The sequence below is a fragment of the Platalea leucorodia genome, assembly GCF_965183815.1.
Source record: "Platalea leucorodia genome assembly, chromosome: 13".
Lineage (NCBI taxonomy): Eukaryota > Metazoa > Chordata > Aves > Pelecaniformes > Threskiornithidae > Platalea > Platalea leucorodia.
Genome location: NC_138835.1, coordinates 2,815,208 through 2,830,642, shown reverse-complemented (window position 1 = coordinate 2,830,642; position 15,435 = coordinate 2,815,208). Strand labels below are relative to the sequence as shown.

Below are 15,435 nucleotides of genomic sequence, written 5' to 3'. Positions count from 1 at the left end.
CAGGCGGGTGCCTCTGCCTCGCTGGGCGGCGACAGGGACGGATCCAGAAACGACTCTGCTTCTCAGAGTGCCTCGGCCCTTTTGTTGTTGTTTAGAAGTTGCTGTTAGACCCACTTGGAAACTCTGCCCTTACTGCCCGTTCTTTATAAATAAATATTATATATGTTGTGCTTTAATGGTAAACATAAATATGTGATTGGGCCGGGTGTGTCTGTGCATGTGGAGATGATTATAGCCGCCCTCCGAAATTATCCACGGACTAGTTCAGAAGTAAAACTCCATCTGGATATTTCCTTTTTCCTATATAGGCTCTAGATGTGGAATTCATCAGCATACCACCACACTCCTGCAAATAACTAGGAGAGCCTGCAGTAAAAGTTACTAGATAACAGATATGCCATAAAAAAGAAGAAGAATAAACTGTTTGATCACACAGAGATCAAGAATCAAAGCAAGGGAAGTCTCTGTAGAGATTTCTAAAAGATTGGACAGGGCAGAAATTCTTTCTGGTGTTTTGCTAGATAAGTACTAAACCCTGATTTCATCTAAATGGCTTTAGACCCTGGACTCTTTTTGACTTGTCTTTCTGGCAAGGTTTTTGTTTGTTTGTTTTTTAAAATCAGTTTGTCTTCAGTGTTTTTCAGATTCACCCAAGTGGCAAACTGTCTAGCATAAAAGATAAATGAAAAGGATGTGGTTGCTTTATGAACCCGTCTCTACTTAAATCCTCCTTTTCTCTCTCAAATAGTTGAACTCAGAGTCTTTAATTTCAGAAAGCTTCTGACTGAAGTGCCAGTTAGCTCCCTGTAGAGCTGGGATTCTGTCTCAGTGTGAGGAGATTCTTAAAAAAAGCTGCAAGTTGCAGAAAGGCCCCACCCTACAGACAAAACAAAACAAAACAAAAAAACTCAGAAAACTCCTCTGTCCTAAGTACTGAATTTGAGATTTTGTCGGCTGCAGGCTGGAATGCAGATTCAAGCTGCATGTATTTTTAGCTTCAGTTCTTACAGCTAAATGCATTCACAGTGTTAACTAATGAGACTTTCATATATTAAAAACCAAAACAAATCTCTTATTTATTTATATTCATTAACTTGGCAGTTTTCATGAGAGCAGTAGTGAGTAATATGCCTTGGGTAATGGGAGGAGAAGGTACTGACAGAGTCCGCTTGGCTGTGGTCTCAGGATGGCACTGCAGTCAGGCAGAGCCCTTCACGGTCACTTTGTTACTAGCTACTAGGTGTAGAGTGGCTGTAGTATTATCTTGGGGGGTTGATTGTGATAGTGCAGCTTTAACCCTGTATGGAGTTTGTGTTTTGGTAATTATGTTTGAATAAAGTGCCGACGGATAGGATGTTTCCTATCTCTAGGCCTTGGTTTAGAACAGCATTCACACACAGGCGTAACTTTAAGCGTGTGTCGAATGTTCATGTGCTGTCCTAAATAATGGCAGTTTCTTCAGTCATTGACCTAGTTCTTGTGGGCTGAATCTATACAACTGCATTCAGTTACTTGAATGGCGATAGCACCAAGGGAAGGAGAATGAGGGTCTACTGCAGTATGTGAGGGTAAAAAGAGCAGTAGTGGGATAAAATTTTTAAAAGTAAAATTTGGACTGAGAAATATTTTCTGCATAAACTTGATGGACGGCCATAACTTAATACCTTCTAACAAGATACCACAAAGGAAAGAATTCTGCCCTGCCTCCCACATTGGACAGCTGACATGACATGCAAGGATAATATCATCTATATAGTCACGGGAATTGCAGGCAGTTATAGGGCAAAAGTTTTGCCTTATGACACTAATAAAAGTAATGCTGTAGCACTGGGACCCTGTATTCTCAAATCTACTTGGGCCTCACAAATAAAGTCCACTTTACTCCCATTAGTTTGTTTTTCTGAGTGCTCTTGACATTACTGCATAGGAGCTGCTGCTCCTGCCCCATGGGTCTCTTTCTTACCATCTCATGTTCTGTGTGAGTAGCACTTACCCAGTGCAGAATAAATGTAAACTATTACACTTTCTCGGGTAATGCACCTAGTTAACCCTCAAATGTGGCTGGGTGATGTTAGGGTTTGGGTTTGTTTTTTTTTTAATAGTGTGAATAGTACTGAAATTGATTATACTTCAGTACATTGCAGAAGCGATTTTGGCTGTAGTGGAGAAAAGAAATCTGCAGTTCCCAGATCTTACGGAAACTTGTTCCTGTCAAACATGAGATGAGAGATTTGCAGGGTACAAGTTCCTTTGCTTAAGAAAGTTTAATAGCTTTGATAAATAAAGGAAGGCTAAATCTCATCTCTTTTTATCATCAGACTGAGTTTTCCCTAAGTAGGATGTGCTTTAGAAAAAGGTTAGGGGAGGGAATTTGTGCTCTTTGTCAAATATTTGCAATGGAAGCCCTAGTCCTCATTAAGTATTCTCAATAAACAATGTTTTAAAAAGCAAACAACTAAATTCTATGGGTTTATTCACAGCACTGAGGTTGCTTGCTAGCAGCGGCTTCCTGTGTTCCCTGGTAATGTAAAAGAATCTCTTAAGTATTTAATACTATGGATTTGCAAATAAATCAAAGTAACTTTGATTTATTAGGAGTATTTTGGTCCTTTTTAGAAGACTAATGTGTGACCATGTTAAAGGAAAGGTTTCCTTTTTCTTTTCTTATTTGCATGCTTAGAAACCTTTTCCTGCTAAGCTGCAGGGAAAGTAGGTCCACTATAAACATAAGAACTCAATCCTTATTTGCTTTGCCTAAAAGATTGTGGTCCTTTTTTTGCTTCCATAGATTAATAAAGTGGGTATCATTAAAGTTACAGAATATGGAGTTCTCTCTTCTCACAATAAAAATTGTTAGTCACCGTGAAGAACATTTTGCTATGAGTTTTGTACTCATTTAATAAAAATGCCCTAGATGTTTACCTATTTAAATAAAATTTAGTCTCTAGAATTGGTTATATTTCATACCTCAAGTGTGCTGGTTAAACCACGACACTCAAGTAATTCTGACAAAGGGAGTTGTATCTGCAAATTTAACTTAGATGTCCTATGCCACTACAGCTAAATTAGACTATTCAGTCTGTTAGGTTTAATACGTACAGTTAATTTTTCACCATGTATGTTGTTTGTAATGTTTTTATTCCATTGAATTTTGGACACAAGAAGGTGTCTCTAGTCTGTTTTGCTCCTGTTTAGTTTCTGGTAATGCTGTTGATAGGTCGCGTTACAGTATTACGTATCAGAACTGTGGAGAGAATGAAACCCAGTAGCTTTTCTCTGTGGTTTGTTCCAGATCTCATGAGATGAGATGATCAATTCCAAGGCACATAGCTTTTTTTTTTTTTTAAATGGAGTCTGGATTTTGTATTAAATGGTAATACAATACAGATATGATACTCATATCATGATTTTGATAGTCTGTCTTTTCCCAGATTAAGCCTCAAAATGAGGAGTTACCATGCTGAGAGAGGGCAAACTCTTTTCTATCAGCTTACAGCTGACGATCTAAAGTTATTGATTTAATTATGAATATGCAAATGCTGTATTGTGTCCTGTCTTATCTGCCATTTTGTTAGGCAGGTATGATGTTGCAAAATATGGAATCCTCCTTGAAGAAATGCTGTGCAAATCAGGAATATTAATAGATAATACTGCAGTTATGCAGATATGTTGATAACTTTACTAATAAAGGCTCATTACACAGCCAAACCTTTTAAGCAGCAGGGAGAACTACAGGGAATGGATGAAAACGTACTGCTGCCAACGTCATTAAAGAACTACTGATCAAATAGAAGCCAAGTGGAAAATTGTCAGAAGGTAACGGAACTTTACTAAAAGTTACTGATGGAGTAAGATAAACTTCAAAGAGGTAAAGGCAGATAATTCTGTTCTAAGTCTCTGGTGAGATCATAAACCATAAGGATTTTCTGTCTCCAGACTTCAAGATTCAATTAATCCTTTGCCTGCCTTTGGCCTCTTTTAACTCTGCAACATATGCAGAAATGTTTACATTTTATATGTGATCTTGTAAATATTTCTTATCTATGTGACAAAATTAAACCAGGTGATAATTTAGTTTGAGTGACCGGTCAGGTAAATGTCAAAGCATCTGGCTGCTGGCATGCAGTGTTATACATGAATATGTGGCTGACAGCAGAGTCTGGGTACTGAGGTGCAATGTCCACACGTTGCAGCCCTGAAGCTTACCTGTTCTCTAGGTATCTGTTCTTGCCCTGTGTTGTCAATCTGTATGGAGAAGTCACAGACAATTAATTGAGAAAAGAAAGGTGGTGGTTTGTTTGCACGCTGTGTGGTCATTCCACAGAATCCCAGTCAAATCTGTGATACTAATATTGCAGTAAAGACCAGCTTTCAAGTAAGGAGACACAGGAGCCCTGAGCAATTTCAGACATACTCACTGACCATCACTCCAAAAATAGATTGAATAGTGGGTACACAACAGTTAGATGTCAGTATTTAAAGGTTTGATTTACCAGTTTGTAGATATAATCATATGAATTACATGTGAAAGTGTAGTAACAGTAATTATCCAATACACTAGACTGCAAGGGTAGGTATTTTGTTGCATACATGTTTTTTTTTTTGCCATCCTTTAATTTGTCTGAACGCTTAGCTCTAACCTGCATGTGCAGCTCCCACAACTTAGTCAGGTAGTTGCAAGTATATAAAGCCAAATTGTTCTCCACATTGTATATAAATGCAGTTCTTTCATCTTTCCAAAGACAAACCACTAACTTGTAAATTTTAGTGTCAGAATGACAGGATGTGCTTTTAGCTTGAGCAATTGCTGTGTGTTCTGTGCAGGGATGAAAACAGTATGAAAGTTGAACTGTCCTTATCAGACAGGTATCAAGTTGGATAAGTAGTTGTACCAGGACTATTTTTAGGTTTTAATATTATGCCATCCTTGATTTTTATATGAAGACATCTTATCAATTGTATAAATATGTTACGTCAGGGCACGTGCCATCAGATAAATTAACCCACATCCTACAGACTCAAAATATTTATGTTATGCTCCTTTTTCTTGCTTGCTTTGTAGTTGTAATTGATCTAGTATCTCTGGATTTTGCACTCCACCCATCTTGAAATATGATAAGCATCACAGGCCTTTTTTTTTCTTTTCATATTTCACAATCTTGTTTGCATCCAGGATTAGGGCTCTGGTGCTCAGATAGAGCAGCAACCAGGCCATTTGTCTCAGCTGCGAGGTGTGGTTTCCTGTCCTACCCTGCTCTCTGCTTGTTTCATCCTCAGTAGGTACAGATAAACTCTGATTCTGGAAGGTGAACCATATGGTTTGGGTAATGTTGCTCCTTTATTATGAGACAGCTAAAAGAGCAATTGGGGAGAGGAAGGAGATGGAAAAGGAAATTTGTTTGGAAGTAATCTAAATTGGCTTTGCTGTTCTGTTGTTTCGGTCAATTAGTCACGTGCACTCACCTATAGCCAGTTGTTGCGATTGCGAATGATCAAGATTTTCTACTGTTGAGTCTTAACAATGTGGGACGTTTCTCTTAAAAGCCCAGTTCCTGACACTGACGAAGATCGCAGCTTTCGTTTTAAATGGCACATTTGTAGCCCTTCTGGTTGTAAAGCAAAGTTTGAAGAGATAACATCAGCAAAACATAAATGCTCATGAGTTTTTAGGGGCTTGTGTTATGACTCTTGAATATTTGAGGCTGGCAATTCTGCTAGTAGAGTTTTCTATTCAGACTAAGTGTAGTGCAAAATTAGCTGCTAAAGGCTGAAATGCAAACAGATTAAAAGGTTCTTTTGCTCTGGATACAAAGAGAGAATGTGAAGAGAACAGTCTGAATGTAGAAAGTGAAGCAGAAGTGAAAAACAGAAAAGCAAAAAAAAAAAAAGCAAAGAGAAAGCTTTGAAAATATTTATTCATCTGAGCCTGTGGTCTGCAGAGCCCAGCTTACCAGCCGCGGGTCTAAGAGCAAGGATGGAGCATACAGGATTCCCAGGTTCTCTTCTGCTCTGAGATGCACGTCTGAGCTTAATTTTTCGCTTGGAAAATTGTGTGACCAGCCCATGCCTTTTGCAGCGAGGCTCTTCACATCAAAGGTGTCTAGAAGTACAGCAGATTTTTTCATATGAACGAAGCTGTTTAGTTCTTTTTGCAGTCTCACAGAATCTCCACAATGAGAAAATATCAATAAATCCCCTATGTAGTTTCACCAGTTTACTGCGACACAGGTGAGAACTAAAACTCCTTTCTCTTTGCTTCCCTTAGCTCGTTCCAGCTTGGTGTGCATCTGACCCTTGTTAGCCTTTATCTCAGCCCTACTTGGGTCTCGTTACATCCTTCAGAGTGAGGTGTTTGACCTGCCTCTGGCTCTGCATCTCTCCCTCGTCTCAACTGCAGCGATATCATCAATCAGCCCTTTTGCCATTTGGCCCTCCCTCTCACCTCGCGGATGCCAGTTGTTGCCTGAACATGTGTCATGATCTCTGGGGGGGGAGGGAGAGGTTGGCTGCCCTCCGCTTTCCCAGCGGCACGCTGGTGCCTCTGCCACAAAACTCGCGTGCAGTCGCAGTCTGGGAGGGACAGAGACCCCAGGCTTTGGTAGGAAAGGGCATGCGGATCAAAAAGTGAAACATGCGTCACAGATAGCAGAGATTATTTGAGTAAGTTGCTCCACAGATAGCTGAATGCATGTTTGATTTTACACAATTTTTGGCTGATTTTTGCAGGAAGCAGACTGATACCCGTTATAGGAGCTTGTTTGTCCCTAAATATAGGAAGAGAAAAAGTTTGAAAGCTTTGCCAATTTTCCACTTCCCAGGTCACACAGTGTTTGTGCCACAGGCAGGAGTACTGCTTTGCAGGGGTGGGAAATGCGGTTCTACAATATTACATCATATCACAGAATCATGAAAGATAGTCTTGGAGAGGATCTTGACAAACCACCCCATCATGTTCTGATCTGAAAGTGGGGTAGTTTCTGATGGTTTCTCCTGGTCTTTAGATATCCTTATTATTAAAAATGTCTCCCTAATGCCTAACATCATACCTAATCTCCTTTTTCTGCAGTGAGCACAGAGGTGATCTCTTTTTCTTTGCATCAGTCCCTCAAGTATTTCAATGATGTTTTCACATTTTGTTTCAGACTAGACTAAATTGTCAAATTATTTAACTTTTTTCTCTAAATCTATTTAATTTTACCTCTGATAATTCCTGTGCTTGAACTCCAGTGCCTAAAACGCAGGCACGAGACACTCCCAAGGCTTTAGCAGTACTGAGTGAGGGAATGGATTACTTAACTTTTTTTGTACATTATACCAGAGTTATCGTAGCACAGTTGCCTTAAGAAAGGTTTATCTGAGTTTGTACCTGTATTTGAGGACAGCTCGTTGCTCATACCAGTGACTGTGACTAGGTGTCTGCATAGAGGATTTATGGGAGCAGTCTAATATTTAGACTTCTGGGATGTAGCCTGGAAGGGCAACACGGAACCCTCCTTAAGGGGAAGAGAGTGATGTGTTTTCAAGCCGGCTTTCCTGTGTTCAGATCCTGGCAGTCCCAGAGGCATCCCACTCCGAGAGGGTATCTGAGGCTTGAAAAAGCAGGGTCTCCCAAGTGCAGTGTCTGCCTGCAGGCATCCAGATGAGTCTGTGACAGATGAAGCTTTCGAGAAATTACTTGTTTCTGTTGCCTGCCTATTGTTTCCTTCAGGGACTTGCAAGAAAATATAAGGGACTATGAGTGAATTTCCCTCTTCTTTCCAGCTGTAGAATCCCTTTTCCGTTGTTATTGTTTCCTGCCTCAAATGGATTCTCAGCCTGCAATGGGTGTTTTCTTGGTAAAGGCCTTGCTCAGTTGTAGTGTGTTTTAGGTTGTAAATGGTAATGTATGTTTGACTTTGGTGATGCTTGAAATCACTGTGCAATGGCAGTCTATACTGGCCACCACCAGAGAGAGTACTGCTGACCCACATATATCTGCTTATCCCCTAGGCCTTCATTATCTGCAAAGACTGCCATCGGTTTTCTTGCACAAAATAGGGATTTAATGAGAAAGCTTTGCAGAAACCTTATTTGATCTCTCAGATCTTGTTGGACCAGGCCTTTCCTGTGGCTAAGACTTTCAAATCTCCTGCGCTTTATCTCCTTCTTTTGAGATGCTCTTGAAATTAGGAAATAGAAATATATTCTGTGGGCTCAGCTAGTTTGTGAAGATTTTTTTTTTTTTTTCATTTGCAAATAGCAATTGCCATGATTGCAGAAATCTTTTTTGTGGATCAAATCTTTGAAATTGTCTTGAATGGTTGTATCTCCCAGTTTCTTGGGCTATGTGGCAAGGTTTCTTTGCAGTCGTTTTTCAGCCAGGGCCTTTTGTTTTGTGCTTTAGATGACATGAAAGCATGTGTAGTTCACTAATGCTGCTGCTTATTACCATTGTCTTTGTATTGGGGTGGGATACTTAATCCATATTTACACAGCAGTATTTCCATTAAATGCTCTGAATTGACAGATGATCCCTTGATTAGTGCCATCAAAGGTGATGCTGTTTCAGAGTGCATGAAGGCTGTTTGAATTAAGGATGTAAAAAGTAGCGTTGGACGTGTGGCATAGGGTGGCTGCTATTTCCTCCTCTGTTAGGGTGGCTTCAATCCATTCCTCCCCTGCCCCCCTTTTTGTCTCCGTTTCTGTCTCAATATTTTGCATTCTGTTTTCAACTTGTGTTGAAGCAACCAGTCCTGTCTCTTTGAAGGATGGACTGGAAGCATCACTATCTTATCACGTTTCTTATCTATTTTGAAGAGTTCCCATTTAGCAGTGGGAACGACTGCAGCATTCTCAGCCTTTAACAGCTAGAGGCAAGAAAAAGATTTGAAATATGCAACAATGTCATTTCTCAATCAGCTACAGAGACTTCATTGTGGAGCAATGCAATTCGTGCAAAGCCATCTCTCATACAGAGACTGAATGCTACCTTTTACTACTTTTCCCTGCTGGATCACAGACTGAGGGTTGGACTGGGGGTCGCACCACAAGCGTGCCTAAGACCTGAGCAAAGTCTTGAATTTACGTATTGCTGCGGATGAAGATTCCTGCTTGATTGCCTAGCCAAGCCTGATTAAAGCTTTAACGCTGCCTTCTGCACACATGATTGAGTCAAGCCGTAGCAGACATTCAGAACTGCAGTAGATCTGTACTGGGAGAGAACCTCAGGGTGGTTATCTGGACTAAAATGCCTGACTCCTGCATATACACTCTCCTTCACCCTTCTGTAGAAGCCACTCATCTGAAGAGGCCTTGGCTCCCTTTGAACTGCAGATCTCAAGACCAGAGTAAGAGAAAACAGCTCTGTGGTGAGAAAACAGTTCCTTCACTCATCCTAATGAGCCCTCCTCCTTAGAAGAATAACTCATTGCTTACACAGCTGATAGCCATATGTCAAGCCGTGAGATAGTGATTGCCCAAAGCTGAATGGGAGCTCTGGTAGACCCCTTGAACCCCAGTGACAGAAAGACAGGTATTGACCATTCTGGGCACCGTGATGCTTCTGTATGAAAGTCCCCCTGCTTTTTCTCCCAGTGCTGTTAGCACAAGAACTTGTCACAAACTGGCTGGCAATGTGACTTCCTACAGTTCTGGAAAGAGCTGCAATTTTATGTCATATATCTTTGAGTTGCAGAGAGGGCAATAGATTTCTACACCTTGATTATTTAAAGATTAGGGTGGTTACTGAGATGATGGGACTGTGGAACTGAGTTAAAGGAACATTTATGTTCATGTAAGGATATTGGGTCAATCTCACTGCTATTGCCCTTGCTATAATTATTTTTATGGAAGCATTCAGCCCTACAAATAATACCTTGCTGCAACTTATCTCATATCTCGTGACTCATGGAGTAAATTTTGTGACCATTCTCAACCTGACTTTCATTTTGTACTTCTGGTTTTGCTTGTGGTCAGTTCTTGTGACAACAGGTTAATTTGTTGGTTCCCAAAGCAGTTAGCTTATATAAAATGAGGGCTCATTAAAAATCTTTGTAGACCTGTCATCATTTACTTGGCCCAGTAATACACTTCCAGTTTTGTTTTGTTTTAAAAAAAAGGAGCAAACAATCTAATGTGCAGGGTGCTGATTATATATTCCCTGCGGATTTGTCAGTTGTCTAGTTGCTACTGTCTAAGAGTTAGGGCCAACATTTTCAGGGCTCCTTCAAGCATTTATATTAGGAACTGCTTGGCTGTATGTTTTGGGTGTGAAAGTTGATGTGATTGGGCTAGGAGTTTGACTTGCCCAAAGCAGGCTGCTGGTGTAATTGTGAACCAGTGTCACTACCAGTGACACCAAACTCGCGTTCTTTCTGCTAATGTGTCTTGCCCTAATGTGTCAGAAGGAGCAAATATTGATTGCTGAAAAGTCAGACTGCTCACCCCTTCCCTGAGTGGACCGCTTTTAAAGACAGAGGCTAGCACAGTCCTTTGCAACTGGTGACCGTGGCTGCTGAGGTTGCACCAAGGAGTGGTGCTTGTCTTTGTGATCTGAGCAATTTATTAAGAAACAGCTTTGAACCTGTGAGACTTATTTTACTGGATGGCCATCAGATGTTAACTACCTTTGTACATGATAGAATGGGCTTAGATTTAAAAAAGCCTAACAACATCATCCACATCTTCTTATACATTTCCTTATCTACAGTAAATCACATCAGTGATAACACTTTTGTCTTGAAAGTTTTGCCTGCTCATGCTTCTGGCATCCTAGCGTGGTTTGAGTAACTTGGAACAACCCGCCACGGGATACATGAGGGAAATACATGTCAGGAAAGAGAGGAAAACATAAAAGGTTGCATTTGGGGATTATTTTGGAGGCTGAGGAAGCTGACAATGAGAGGAGTTCCCTGATATTCAAAGTGTCCTGTGTCACTGGTGAAGGGCCCTGCTTTGGGGACAGACTCCTGATAAGAATTTGCATTTTAGTGAGTTCTTATCTCAGATGGGTGGGCGGGTTTTAGCTACACAGCAAAGTCTCTGGTCCCATGGGACTTTCTGTCTAATCTGACAACTGCTTTGAATTCATCACCTCACAGGGAGCCGTTTGCTGTTAACCTCATCACTAGGTGGCTAGAGAAGCCCCTTTAATTTTGTTTGAAGGGGCAATAACAGAAGGTTGTAAAACTTTTGACGTGGTAAAATGTTTCGGACCTGAAACCTGATTCTTAAACAGAATCCAGGTTGCAGTGGGAACAATGGACAAGCCTAGTGTAGGTATATACGAGTAAGCTCTGTGCTATTTAATATGTAGGTCACAGAGGAGAAGGCATGGAGGCAAAAGTTTATCTGTCTTGTTAGATCTGATCAGTGGTTAATGCCCTGTATTAAGGAAGAGACTTAGGCTACAAATGTAGTAAACAAAACAGTGCTAGGCTTTATTCTCTGGCCCTGAGGCCAACTGGCATGATCTGGTCTTGCCTTGTTCCACTGAACTCTCCGAGTCTCAAAGTAGGATGGCTGCATTCAGACTGCCTACTGGGAATGGTCCTTGGCCTGTCCTAACTCTGGCACCATGCCTGAGAATTGTTTAGGAGAATGCTAGTAGGCCCGGGCCGAAGGGTGCCAGGAAATATTCTAACAGTTTTCTAACAGAATTGCGAGGTGCAGGCCATGTCCTGGCGCTGTTAGCTCACTAGTGGAGGCACAGCCCGAGGTCCTACCCCAGGCTGTGGCACATCTTGCTAAAACAGGACTCGGGTAGAACAGTGATGCCCGTGGCAGAGCTGACACCCAGACCCAGTGCCAGCTTTCCTGTGTTGGTGGCTGGTGCGGATGGGTTTATTTCCGATGCTTTGTGTTACGTGAAAGTTCTGGGTGCCGGGCCAGAAGGGTTAGAAATATGTTTTGTCAGCCTTCCTTAGATTTTTGTCGTGACTGTTGTCATTACTTGAGGTCTTCTATTTTCTTCATCTGTGGAGGAGGAGACAGAAAGGAAATACAGCTTGAATGGGTGGGGACTACTTTAGGACAGTGTGAAAAGGAACTAGATGTTAATTACCTAATTCTGAGTGTCATTACTAACAGTTGTGAGCTGAGATATTGTAGACTGAAAGCACTTTGGTCCTTCACATGAAGTGCCGCTTACTCATTTCTATTTTACTTACTTCCCTTTTTATTGTGGAAAATCAAAGGCTTCAAATGATAATCACTGGACACTTGCATATAATTTTTTAGCTCATATCCCTCTGGGTGCTAGTGGTTCTGTCTCTGTTGTGTTACCGCACTGTGCTCAGAAATCAGCTCAGATGGGAAGCAGCTGTTTGTGAGGAGAGGGTGTTGACAAGACACAGAATAAGGGAAGAACAGCGGGGGAAGATTTCCAAAGAGAGCTGCAGAAGTGTGTTTGCTATGAGCATTCAGTTGTCAGAGGCATGATCCCTCAACAGGAAAAAGAGAGATGGATATTGGGAAGACGCTTTTCCCAGAGTTTGGCTCCTTTGGTGGCTCTTAAAACTTTACATGTGAAACTATCCCTGTGGCAAATACATGGCTCCTTCTTTGCATTGGCACAAGTGTTTTGTTCACATGTGAGGAGAACATGTTCTGAAAACTTGTCAGTAAATAAATAATGATTTTCAGGCTATCAGGACCAAAGATGTTTTTTGGGGGGGCAGAATAGTTGAAAAGTGAGATTTACCAGTTAAGTTACTTATACAAGACAAAAGTACCACTGGAGTTTTTAACTCCGTACAGGTCACACAAAATCCAGTGTATTTAGTGTTGCAGTATCTGTTTTGCTGGGCTTCTTACTGAGTCAGACCTCCAGCTTTGCCACCACTCAGTTTCTAGAATTCTGCTGCATTCAGTCCTCCGGCCTTCACATTGCACCCACGTTCTTGGTTTACCATTGCTTTCCCTTGCACTGGATTGCAAAGCCATTGCACAAGGACAGATAATCTTACTGCATAGGTTCTTTTCACTTGTGCATTCCTCCATCTCTGTCAGCACTATTAGTAGTATTTGCCAGAGTAACTGCACTTAGAGAGCACTACTTGTAAGTAGTTCTCTTTCAGAGAACCATCATAGGGAGCAAGAGCAAAAAGCATTTAGAAACAAAAATGGACTAATAAATTCAAGGCATAGTCAAGGCTTTTGAACGAAATGCAATTGGAAAGAGTATTGGTTCTAGATGAATGGAAGAAGTAAAGGAGGAGGACAGATCAGTACTTCTGGAATTAGAACGGGTCATTGCAGACATACTACATCATTACATAGTCCTTCTTCGCTATTCACCAGCTATGATGGTTCTCTGAAAAAATCAGCTGCGGGCAGTTCCTGTTGTTATAAATTAAAAATTGTGCCCAGTTTTTATTACTTTGCTTTGGTTTTCATTGTTGGTTGGGTTTGGGGTTTTTGTATGTTTGCCAAATGGGGCAAAGCTTTCTTACTCTTTACTTAGTGAGCAAAACATTCCCTGAAGAAATGCATGTTTTCCTCTCTTTTCAACTGTTAAGCCTCTCTTTCTTTAAATATTTAATGTACTCAGATGCATCTTGATTCTGACACAGTGAACAGATCAAGCTGATGAAACTTTGCTTTATGGATGGATTTGTTGGTGAGGGGTGCTGGAAGTTTTCTGCAGTTACACTGAGTAGCAGAGGAAAAGGGAAAAAGAAAGATTGCTTAGGTTGATGTTCTGGTTTGCATTATGTCTGGTAGAGCACTTTTTGAGGATTCTGCTATCGCTCTGATCTGTATCCTGAGGGGTGCTGAAGCCAGGAGGAGCTGGGAAACCTCAGGCTGTTCTAGCAGGTGCTTGTCACCTTGCACTATCAGCATTTTCTGTGTATAGAATATAAACACCATGAACAGCAAGGTACATCTGGGAATTTCACTCTGACCTCTGTTTCCTTCCCCATTTAAAAACAGCTTAATATGCATCTCGACATAAACGAAAGCTAGAAAGAACGGCCAGCCTCTTGATTAGTTTTGTCTGTTATACTGTGTATGCAGTATATATGCATGTGTCATAAGAGATCCTTTTGCACAATAGAAGCCAATGCATCTTTCTTAAGCAGTTGCACAAGAAAAGCCGCAATATTTGGAAAGTAAAGTATGAATCAAAATTTTTACAGCAGACAACCAGAGGAACTGAAATTTGCAATTGGCAAGCAAGAATTAAATTGCAGTGGCAGCAGTTGCTATGTCCAGGTGGTGTGTGTTTGGAGGCAAGGCTGCATGACATCAGTTCTCTTTTAATGTGGTTCTGGGTGAGCTGCTGGGGCAGCATGGTATCAAAAAGCAGCTTAATCCAGTGGAAAGAAAAGTCTCAGGCTATTTTACTCGAAGAAGAAAATTTTGCTTTCAAGTGCATTAAAAATAAAGATACTAGTCTGTGTTTACGCAGCACTTTTTTGGCTGTATTATCTCAAAATAGAAACCCAATATTTAGCATATGGAGAAACTGAGGCACAGAAAGGCAAAATGACTTACCCAAAGGTGGCAGGGGAAGTAGCTAACAGAGCCAGCAACTGAAACTTAATATCTTGTCTTCATTCCTTACTTCTTTTAGGAGAAGAAGCAGAGCAAAAGATGTCACACAAGCTATACATCTTTGTTTGTGACAAAGTGCAACAAAAATTTTAATTCTTTAATTCAGTCTTCTGGCAACCAGCTGACACCTCCTCAGCAGTTAGTGCTTGATGAATTGGTGGTCTTAGCTTAATTCCAGGGGGACTGTTAGGCATAACCAGAGCAGTATTGACAATCTCTGTGCACAGACCAAGAGTCAATGGGGATGGGAGGCATTAACAATTTTCCGTTCTGGGAGTACCTCTGCTGGATGCAAGAGATTGTGCTAGGGGAGTTTTCCTGCTGTAGTCCTGTGTGAACATATGGTGTAGAATGTAAGTCTTGGCTCTTCAGGAATTGCCAGTCAGTAGCTTCCCATTGCTCTCGGTGAGTAATGAAAATGTAAATAAAGAAGCTATGTTATGTCTCAGAATTACTCAGTGGCAGTTGTCTGAACAGTTGTGCTTATGCTAGAATCTCAGCAAGTGCAAGTGCAAACACTCAGACATCTGGTTGTTTCACACTTGCCTAGTCTGCTGGTGTTATGTGTTAGCTGCTGAAACAAACTCTTCACAACACTATGCAGAAGTACTTTTTAAAGCAGTAAGTGCAAGCCTGAGTTCTGCAATCAAGCACACATTGAGCACGAAGGGTGTAAAAGACAGAGATGAAATGAAAATGTCAGTGGTTTGAATGCACTGCTGGTGCTGCCCCTGTGTTGACGAGGAAAAGCCAGTCTGTTCCAGAAAAGCAAAACTGTCTGAGGTGAAACTGAATCCAAGGAGAGAGTTGGAAAAAGTTTGGTTATACAAGTCAGTATATAGAACATTTCACTTGTGTGGCTTCCCCACACTTCTTGATTTTTGGTGAGGAGCTGGAACT

General features: G+C 41.0%; 1 protein-coding gene across 3 annotated transcripts in view; it reads left to right on the top strand.

Annotated features, from left to right (window-relative positions):
- PREX1 (phosphatidylinositol-3,4,5-trisphosphate dependent Rac exchange factor 1) overlaps positions 1-15,435 on the top strand; it is a 173,093-nt gene that overhangs the window by 712 nt on the left and 156,946 nt on the right. The window lies entirely within an intron of this gene.